The following is a 10,975-nucleotide window of genomic DNA, read 5'->3' as shown; positions in this document are numbered from 1 at the left end:
TGTCCTGTGAGAGTGGTTCATTTGTGTGTGTGAGAGAGAGCAGTACATGGCTCTTTGGGTGTGTGTATCTTTGTATATCTACATGGATAGTTGCTTGTCCTGTGAGTGTGGCATGTGTGTGTGTGTTGTGTGTGTGTGTGAATGAACAGTATGTGAGGGTTTGGGGGTGTGTGTATGTATCTCTTTATGACTGTATGTCCATTTGTGTGTTTTGTGTGTGGTTTGTGTGTGCATGTGTATGTCTTTATATCTGTATGTACACTTGTGTGTCCTTTGAGTGTTTTTGTGTATGTATGTGTGTGTGAATCAATCAATCATATTTACTGAGCGCTTACCGTGTGCAGAGCACTGTACTAAGCGCTCGGGAAGTACAATTTGGCAACATAGACGGTCCCTCCCCACCAACGGGCTCACCGTCTAGAATGAACAGTATTTGGGGGCGTGGGGGTGTATCTCTGATATGCCTGTATGTACGGTGTGCCCTGCACACAGTAAGCGCTCAATAAATACGATTGATCGATCGATCGATGGATCAATCTCCGTTGCGCCTGTATGTATGGTTATGTATCCTGTGAGGGTGTGTGCGTGTGTGTGTGTGAGCCCCCTCCCGTCCCCTTCCCTGGACCGAGCCAGGGAAACCCCTCGTTATTTATTCCCCGCCCGGCCCAAGTGAGGACCCCCAGCCCGGGGGTCGGGGGGCTTGACGGGGTGCCTTCTTTCCCCGTCACTCTGACCCCTCTGGAGAACAAGCACCGCCGAGCGACCCCGGCCCCCTCCCCATCACACCTCCAGTGTCGCCTCGGGGGGCCCCCCACCCCCGGCTATGGCAGAGACCCCCCCATCCCCACCACCCTCCTCATCCTCCTCCTCCGGCCTGGGCGGCAGATAGCAATAAAGTCCCCATCCCCACCCCATCGGGGGGAAACCGAGCGTGGGCCGCCCCCCTGCCCCCTCCGGCCCGGTCCCTCCTAACGGGGGGCCGGGGGGAGGCGGCCCCCCAATCCCCGGGCACCCCCCCAAAGGAAAGGAGAAACCAACCGCCAGTCTCCCCCGGCCCGCCCCGCACCCCGGTACCGGACACCGCGACGCTCGTCGGTCGGAGACAGTATAGTACTGTAAGATAATTTTTGTACTGTATTTATTGTGTATAACGATTTTTTTAAAAGAATTCTGTACATTTAGTACTCTTGTGTAAATTAAATCGTTCCTCTTTTTAAAAACTACCCCCCAGGCCCGTCTGCACGGTTCCCTCCCTCCTCCGCCCCAGGGTGGGGGGACGGAAGGGGTCCCGGGCCGGATCGGGAAGAGAGGTGGGGGCCCCGGATTGTATCTTTATTATTATTATTATTATTATTATCATTATTATTATTATTATGGTATTTGTTAAGCGCTTACTATGTGCCAGGCGCCGTATTAAGCGCTGAGGTGGATACAAGCCAATTGAATTGGATGCAGTCCCTGTCCCATGTGGGGCTCACACGCTCAATCCCCATTTTGCAGATGAGGAAACTGAGGCACGGAGAAGTGAAGTGACTTTCCCAAGGTCACACAGCAGACAGAGCTGGGATTGGAAGCCAGGCCCGTGATCTGGCCACTCCGCCATGCTGCTTCTCTTTATTGAGCGCATACTGTGTAGCAGGCGCTGTATTAAGCACTGAGGTGGATACAAGCCAATTGAGTTGGGCGCAGTTGCTGTCCCATGTGGGGCTCACAGGCTCAATCCCCATTTTGCAGATGAGGGAACTGAGGCACAGAGAAGTGAAGCGACTTGCCCAAGGTCACACAGCAGACAGGTGGTAGAGCTGGGATTAGAAGCCAGGCCCCTGATCTGGCCACTCCGCCATGCTGCTTCTCTTTATTGAGCGCTTACTGTGTAGCAGGCGCTGTATTAAGCGCTGAGGTGGATACAAGCAAATTGAGTTGGACGCAGTCCCTGTCCCATGTGGGGCCCACAGGCTCAATCCCCATTTTCCAGATGAGGAAACTGAGGCACAGAGAAGTGAAGCGACTTGCCCAAGGTCACACAGCAGACAGGTGGTAGAGCTGGGATTAGAAGCCAGGCCCCTGATCTGGCCACTCCGCCATGCTGCTTCTCTTTATTGAGCGCTTACTGTGTAGCAGGCGCTGTATTAAGCGCTGAGGTGGATACAAGCAAATTGAGTTGGACGCAGTCCCTGTCCCATGTGGGGCCCACAGGCTCAATCCCCATTTTCCAGATGAGGAAACTGAGGCACAGAGAAGTGAAGCGACTTGCCCAAGGTCACACAGCAGACAGGTGGTAGAGCTGGGATTAGAAGCCAGGCCCCTGATCTGGCCACTCCGCCATGCTGCTTCTCTTTATTGAGCGCTTACTGTGTAGCAGGCGCTGTATTAAGCGCTGAGGTGGATACAAGCCAATTGAGTTGGGCACAGTTCCTGTCCCATGTGGGGCTCACAGGCTCAATCCCCGTTTTGCAGATGAGGGAACTGAGGCACAGAGAAGTGAAGCAACTTGCCCAAGATCACACAGCAGACAAGTGGTAGAGCTGGGATTAGAAGCCAGGCCCGTGATCTGTCCACTCCGCCATGCTGCTTCTCTTTATTGAGCGCTTACTGTGTAGCAGGCGCTGTATTAAGCGCTGAGGTGGATACAAGCCAATTGAGTTGGGCGCAGTCGCTGTCCCATGTGGGGCTCACAGGCTCAATCCCCATTTTGCAGATGAGGGAACTGAGGCACAGAGAAGTGAAGCGACTTGCCCAAGGTCACACAGCAGATAGGTGGCAGAGCTGGGATTAGAAGCCAGGCCCCTGATCTGTCCACTCCGCCATGCTGCTTCTCTCTATTGTACTTCCCAAGCACTTAGTACAGTGCTCTGCACACAGTAAGCGCTCAATAAATACGATTGATTGATTCTCTGAGCCTCAGTTACCTCATCTGTAAAATGGGGATTGACAGTGAGCCCCACTGGGGGCAACTTGATCACCTTGTATCCCCCCCAGCGCTTAGAACAGTGCTGTGCACATAGTAAGCGCTTAATAAATGCCATCATTATTATTATTGAGCGCTTACTCTGTGCAGAGCACTGTACTAAGCGCTTAGGCGAGCACGTGAGCCCACCGTTGGGTAGGGACCGTCTCTATATGTTGCCAACTTGGACTTCCCAAGCGCTTAGTACAGTGCTTGGCACACAGTAAGCGCTCAATAAATACGATTAAATGAATGATAGGACAATTAGCAGACACATTCCCTGTCCACAACACGCTTACAGTCTAGAGGACTTGTTCGTCCCCTTCCTGTTCGTCGCTCTCTCCAGCCTCGACTTCCCCAACTGGGATGGGGGAGGGAAAAAAGGGAGGGACCCCCCCCCCGGGGGGGGAAGGGGAAAAGGGGGAGACTGCGGAGAGAGGCTAGAGCCTGATTCTGGGAGTCAGAGGGCCTGGGTTCTAATAATAATAATAATAATAATAATAATAATAATGTTGGCATTTGTTAAGCGCTTACTATGTGCAAAGCACTGTTCTAAGCGCTTGGGGGGATACAAAGTGATCAGGTTGTCCCCCGTGGGGCTCACAGTCTTAATCCCCATTTTACAGATGAGGTCACTGAGGCTCAGAGAAGTGAAGCGACTTGCCCAAGGTCACACAGCAGACAGGTGGCGGAGCCGGGATTCGAACCCATGACCTCTGACCCCAAAGCCCGGGCTCTTTCCACTGAGCCACGCTGCTTCACAACTCTGCTAATCCCAACTCTGCCACGTGTCCGCTGTGTGACCTTCGGGCAAGTCGCTTCACTTCTCTGGGCCTCAGTTCCCTCCTCTGGAAAACGGGGATTAAGACTGTGAGCCCCATGCGGGACAGGGACGGTGTCCAACTGTGAGCCCACTGTTGGGTAGGGACCGTCTCTAGATGTTGCCAACTTGGACTTCCCAAGCGCTTAGTACAGTGCTCTGCACTCAGTAAGCGCTCAATAAATACGATTGATTGATTAGCTTGTATCCGTCAATCAATTCCTGGTATTTATTGAGGGCTTACTATGTGCAGAACACTATGCTAAGCCCTTGGGAGGGTACGATACAACAGAATTCACAGACCCATTCCCAGCCCATAATGAGTTTACAGTCCAGCGGGGAGATGGACGTTAATTTTATCGACTCCAGTGCTCAGTACAGTGCCAGGAATATAGCGAGCGCCACGCAAATACCACAAAAAAATTAAATCTTTGATTTAATTAAATCAAAATTAAATCTTTGATTGATCTTCTAGACTGTGAGCCTGTCGGTGGGGAGGGACCGTCTCTATATGTTGCCGATTTGTACTTCCCAAGCGCTTAGTCCAGTGCTCTGCACACAGTAAGCGCTCAATAAATACGATTGAATGAATGAATGATCAATCGTATTTATTAAGCGATTACTCTGTGCACAGCACAGGGACTCATTCAGTCGTGTTTTTTGAGGGCTTAATAATAGTGCTTTGAGCGCTTACTGAGCAAAACCCTGTACTTGGGAAAATTAAATATGGATTAGACTTCATAGGCAACTTTCAAATTATTAACAATAACAACAATAATAATAATAATAATAATGGCATTTGTTAAGCGCTTACTATGTGCAAAGCACTGTTCTAAGCGCTGGGGGGATACAAGGTGATCAGGTTGTCCCGCGTGGGGCTCACAGTCATCATCCCCATTTTACAGATAAGGTAACCGAGGCTCCGAGAAGTGAAGTGACTTGCCCAATGTCACACAGCAGGCATGTGAGCCCACTGTTGGGTAGGGACTGTCTCTATGTGTTGCCAACTTGTACTTCCCAAGCGCTTAGTACAGTGCTCTGCACACAGTAAGCGCTCAATAAATACGATTGATGATGATGTGGCGGCACCAGGATTCGAACCCATGACCTCTGACTCCAAAGCCTGGGCTCTTTCCACTGAGCCATGCTGCTTCTAATAATTGTGGTATTTCAAATTATTAACAATAATAATAATAATTGTGGTATTTGTTTAGCGTTTACTCTGTGCCGGGCACTGTACTAAGCGCTGGGGCAGATACAAGTCAGTTGGGTTGGACACAGTCCCAGTCCCACATGGGGCTCACATCATCATCATCATCATCATCAATCGTATTTATTGAGGGCTTACTATGTGCAGAGCACTGTACTAAGCGCTTGGGAAGTACAAATTGGCAACATATAGAGACAGTCCTCCCCGTTTTTCCAGATGAGGGAACTGAGGCCCAGAGAAGTGAAGTCACTCGCCCAAGACCACAAAGCGGACATTCATTCAATCATATTCATGGAGCGCTTACTATGTGCAAAGCACTGTACTAAGCACTTAAGAGAGTACAATAAGAATGAAGTACATTAATTCAGTCATATTCATGGAGTGCTTACTGTGTGCAAAGCACTGTATTAAGCGCTTAGGAGAGTACAGTAAGAATGAAGTACACGAATATTCACAAAGTGAGAAGCAGCGTGGCTCAGTGGCAAGAGCCCGTCTTGGGAGTCCGAGGTCGTGGGTTCTAATCCCGGCTCTGCCGCTCGTCAGCTCTGTGACTTTGGACGAGTCACTTCACTTGTCTGGGCCTTAGTGACCTCATCTGTCAAATGGGGATGAAGACTGGGAGCCCCACGTGGGACCACCTGATCACCTTGTATCCACCCCAGCGCTCAGAACAGTGCTTGGCACCTCGTAAGCACTTAACAAATGCCATTATTATTATCAACTTGTACTTCCCAAGCGCTTAGTACAGTGCTCTGCACACAGTAAGCGCTCAATAAATACGATTGATTGAGTGGCAGAGACAGGATTAGAACCCACGACCTTCCGATTCCCAGGCCTGAGCTGTAGCCGCTAGGCCGGGGCACCTCCCTTCCTGGAACTTTCGCCGCAGGAAGGAGAAGGGAGACAGGAATAATAATAATAATAATAATAATGGCATTTATTAAGCGCTTACTATGCACTGTTCTAAGCGCTGGGGAGGTTACAAGGTGATCGGGTTGTCCCACAGGGGGCTCACAGTCTTAATCCCCATTTTACAGATGAGGGAACTGAGGCCTGGAGAAGTTAAGGGACTTGCCCACAGTCACGCAGCTGATAAGTAGCGGAGCCAGGATTTGAACCCATGACCTCTGACTCCCAAGCCCGGGCTCTTTCCACTGAGCCACGCTGGGATGTTAGAGATGACCCCAAGGAGGGCAAATGGAAAGCTCTCTCCCAGTTTTCCAGCCACGGAGCCCGGATCGCCCTTCCCACCCCTGGAACTCCGGGAACTGCCAGGAGGAGGCAAAGCCAAGTCAGGCTCCTGCCCAGACATTGCAACCCATTCATTCACTCATTCAGTCGTATTTATTGAGCGCTTACTGTGTGCAGAGCACTGTACTAAGCGCTTGGGAAGTCCACGTTGGCAACATTTAGAGACGGTCCCTGCCCAACAACGGGCTCACGGTTGCAACCGTCAAGAGGGGTGCATTAATTCATTCATTCATTCATATTCATGGAGCGCTTACTGTGTGCAAAGCACTGTACTAAGCACTTAGGAGAGTACAATAAGTATGAGAAGTACATTAATTCATTCATTCATATTCATGGAGCGCTTACTGTGTGCAAAGCACTGTACTAAGCGCTTAGGAGCGTATAATAAGAATGAGAAGTACATCAATTCATTCATTCAATCATATTCATGGAGCGTTTACTGTGTGCAAAGCACTGTATTAAGCGCTTAGGAGAGTACAATAAGAATGAAGTACATTAATTCATTCATTCAGTCATATTCATGGAGTGCTTACTGTGTGCAAAGCACTGTATTAAGCGCTTAGAAGAGTACAATAAGAATGAAGTACATTAATTCATTCATTCATTCAATCATATTAATGGAGCGCTTACTGTGTGCAAAGCACTATTAAGCGCTTAGGAGAGTATAATAAGAATGAAGTACATTAATTCATTCATTCAATCATATTCATGGAGTGCTTACTGTGTGCAAAGCACCGTATTAAGCGCTTAGGAGAGCACAATAAGAATGAGAAGTACATTAATTCATTCAATCATATTCATGGAGCGCTTACTGTGCGCAAAGCACTGTACTAAGTGCTAAGGAGAGTACAATAAGAATGAGAAGTACATTACTTCATTCATTCAATCATTCATGGAGCGCTTACTGTGTGCAAAGCACTGCACTAAGCGCTTAGGAGAGTACAATAAGAATGAGAAGTACATTAATTCATTCATTCAATCATATTCATGGAGCGCTTACTATGTGTAAAAGCACTGTATTAAGCACTTAGGAGAGTATAATAAGAATGAGAAGTACATCAATTCATTCATTCAATCATTCATGGAGCACTTACTGTGTGCAAAGCACTGTACTAAGCACTTAGGAGAGTACAATAAGAATGAAGTACATTCATTCATTCAATCATATTCGTGGAGCGCTTACTGTGCGCAAAGCACTGTACTAAGCGCTTAGGAGAGTACAATAAGAATGAAGCACATTAATTCATTCATTCAATCATATTCATGGAGCGCTTACTGTGTGCAAAGCAATGTACTAAGCGCTTAGGAGAGTACAGTAAGAATGAAGTACATCAATTCATTCATTCAATCATTCATGGAGCGCTCACTGTGTGCAAAGCACTGTACTAAGCGCTTAGGAGAGTACAATAAGAATGAAGTACATCAATTCATTCATTCAATCATATTCATGGAGCACTTACTGTGTGCAAAGCACTGTACTAAGCGCTTAGGAGAGTACAATAAGAATGAAGTACATCAATTCATTCATTCAATCATTCATGGAGCGCTTACTATGTGCAAAGCACTGTGCTAAGCGCTTAGGAGAGTACAATAAGAATGAAGTACATTAATTCATTCAGTCATTCATGGAGCACTGACTGTGTGCAAAGCACTGTAGTAAGCGCTTAGGAGAGTACAATAAGAATGAAGTACATTAATTCATTCATTCAATCATTCATGGAGCACTTACTGTGTGCAAAGCACTGTACTAAGAGCTTAGGAGAGTATAGTAAGAATGAGAAGTACATCAATTCATTCATTCAATCATTCATGGAGCACTCACTGTGTGCAAAGCACTGTACTAAGAGCTTAGGAGAGTACAATAAGAATGAAGTACATTAATTCATTCATTCAATCATATTCATGGAGCGCTAACTGTGTGCAAAGCACTGTACTAAGCGCTTAGGAGAGTATAATAAGAATGAGAAGTGCATTTTCATGTACACTGAGAAGCAGCATGGCTCAGTGGAAAGAGCCTGGGCTTGGGAATCAGAGGTCATGGGTTCTAATCCTGTCAGTTGGGTGACTTTGAGCAAGTCACTTCTCTGGGCCTCAGTGACCTCATCTGGAAAATGGGGATGAAGACTGTGAGCCCCGCGTGGGACAACCTGATCACCTTGTATCCCGCGCTTAGAACAGCGCTTTGCACATAGTAAGCACTTAACAAATGCCATTATTATCAGTCAATCAATCAATCGTATTTATTGAGTGCTTACTGTGGGCAGAGCACGGTACTAAGCGCTTGGGAAGTACAAGTTGGCAACATATATTATTATTATTATATTATTATTATTACAATACAATAATAAGCCCCCTGTGGGTCCAGGGTTCCAACTTTGGACCCCAGCCCAGATCCCGGCTCCACCACAAGTCTGCTGTGTGACCTTGGGCAAGTCACTTAACTTCTCTGAGCCTCAGTTACCTCATCTGTAAAAATGGGGATTAAGACTGTGAGCCCCCCGTGGGACAACTTGATCCCATTGTATCCCCCCAGCGCTTAGAACAGTGCTTTGCACATAGTAAGCGCTTAACAAATGCTATTATTATTATTATTATTATTATTATTATTAAGGGGGAAGGGAGAGAGAAAAGTGGGGGAGAGGAGAAGGGGAGGCCGACCATGCCCAGGGAGGAGAGGAGGATTAGACTGTGAGCCCACTGTTGGGTAGGGACCGTCTCTATATGTTGCCACCTTGTACTTCCCAAGCGCTTAGTACAGTGCTCTGCACACAGTAAGCGCTCAATAAATACGATTGATTGATTGATGGCATCATCCTTCTAGACTGTGAACCCGCTGTTGGGTAGGGACCGTCTCTATATGTTGCCACCTTGTACTTCCCAAGCGCTTAGTCCAGTGCTCTGCACACGGTAAGCGCTCAATAAATACGATTGATTGATTGATGGCATCATCCTTCTAGACTGTGAACCCGCTGTTGGGTAGGGACCGTCTCTATATGTTGCCAAAAAACAAAACCAAACATAATAACAAAATAAAATAAATAGAATAGATATGTCCAAGTAAAATAAATATCTGCTGTGTGACCTTAGGCAAGTCACTTAACTTCTATATGCCTCAGTTACCTCATCTGGAAAATGGGGGCGAAGACTGTGAGCCCCACTTGGGACAACTTGATCACCTTGTTTCCCCCCCAGCACTTAGAACAGTGCTCTGCACATAGTAAGTGCTTAACAAAGGCCATCATTATTATTATTATTATTATTACAGGAAAGCTTAGGTCAGGCAGACGGATATGGAAGAGCGGAGGACAAACAGGCCGATAAAGGAGATCAGTGGGCAGAGGGCCAGACGGATACAGTGTGGTGTAGTGGATAGACCCGGGCTTGGGAGTCATGGGTTCAAATCCTGGCTCCGCCGCTTGTCTGCTGTGTGACCTTGGGCAAGCCACTTCACTTCTCTGAGCCTCAGTTCCCTCTTCTGTAAAATAGGGATAAAGACTGTGAGCCTGCATGGGACAACCCGATCACCTTGTAACCTCCCCAGTGCTTAGAACAGTACTTGGCACATAGTAAGCGCTTAATAAATGCCATTATTATTATTATTATTATTATTAAGTCACTTCACTTCTCTGAGCCTCAGTTCCCTCATCTGTAAAATAGGGATGGAGACCGTGAGCCCCACATGGGACAGGGACTGTGTCCTATCCGGTTTGTTTGTATCCACCCCAGCGCTTGGTACTGTGCCTGGCACATAGTAAGCATCTAGCAAATATCATAATTATTAATTATTAGATACAGGAGAGCCTAGGACAGACTGGTGGACACGGGAGGGACCAGGGGACAGACAGACGGGTCGGGGAGAGCGGAGGACGGACAGACAGCCCCGGGAGAGGCAAGGACAGAGGGACATTCATTCATTCATTCAATCGTATTTATTGAGCGCTTACTGTGTGCAGAGCACTGGACTAAGCGCTTGGGAAGTCCAAGTTGGCAACTTCTAGAGACGGTCCCCACCCAACAGCGGGCTCACAGCCTAGAAGGGGGAGACAGACAACAAAACAAAACATATTCACAAAATAAAATAAGAGAATAAATATGCACAAATTTACTGTGTGCTCTGCACACAGTAGGCGCTCAATAAATACGATTGAATGAATGAATGAATGAATGAATGAATGGGAGGACGGACGGGCCTCTGAGGGAGATGAGTGGACAGCCTGGGACGGACAGACGGCTACGGGAGGGACGATGACAGCTAGAGCAGAGGGCAGGGAGCTGGCTCTAGCAGAGGGGAGGGACGAGGACAGAGGAGGGGCAGAGCTGGGGGTCTCGGACCATCCCCCGGGGGATGCCAGGGGATGCCAGGGGATGCCCAGGCCGAGGTCCTCCCGCGTTGGGCCGCCTGCAGGCCTTCAGGGGGCTCTAGAGCCCAGATCTGGGGGTCTCGGAGCATCCCCCGGGGGATGCCAGGGGATGCCAGGGGATGCCCATGCCGAAGACCTCCCCCGCTGGGCCGCCTGCAGGCCTTCAGGGGGCTCCAGATCCCAAATCTGGGGGTCTCGGAGCATCCCCAGGGGGCTGCCAGGGGCTGCCAGGGGCTGCCCAGCCGGAGGTCCTCCCCGTCTGGGCCGCCCGCAGGCCTTCAGGGGGCTCCAGAGCCCAGATCCGGGGGTCTCGGAGCATCCCCCGGGGGAAGCCAGGGGATGCCAGGGGATGCCCAGGCGGAGGTCCTCCCCCTCTGGGCCGCCTG

The sequence above is a fragment of the Tachyglossus aculeatus genome, chromosome 26, assembly GCF_015852505.1.
Source record: "Tachyglossus aculeatus isolate mTacAcu1 chromosome 26, mTacAcu1.pri, whole genome shotgun sequence".
NCBI classification, from domain to species: domain Eukaryota; kingdom Metazoa; phylum Chordata; class Mammalia; order Monotremata; family Tachyglossidae; genus Tachyglossus; species Tachyglossus aculeatus.
The sequence above is the reverse complement of the archived record's forward strand: the minus strand, read 5'-3'. Positions refer to the sequence as shown.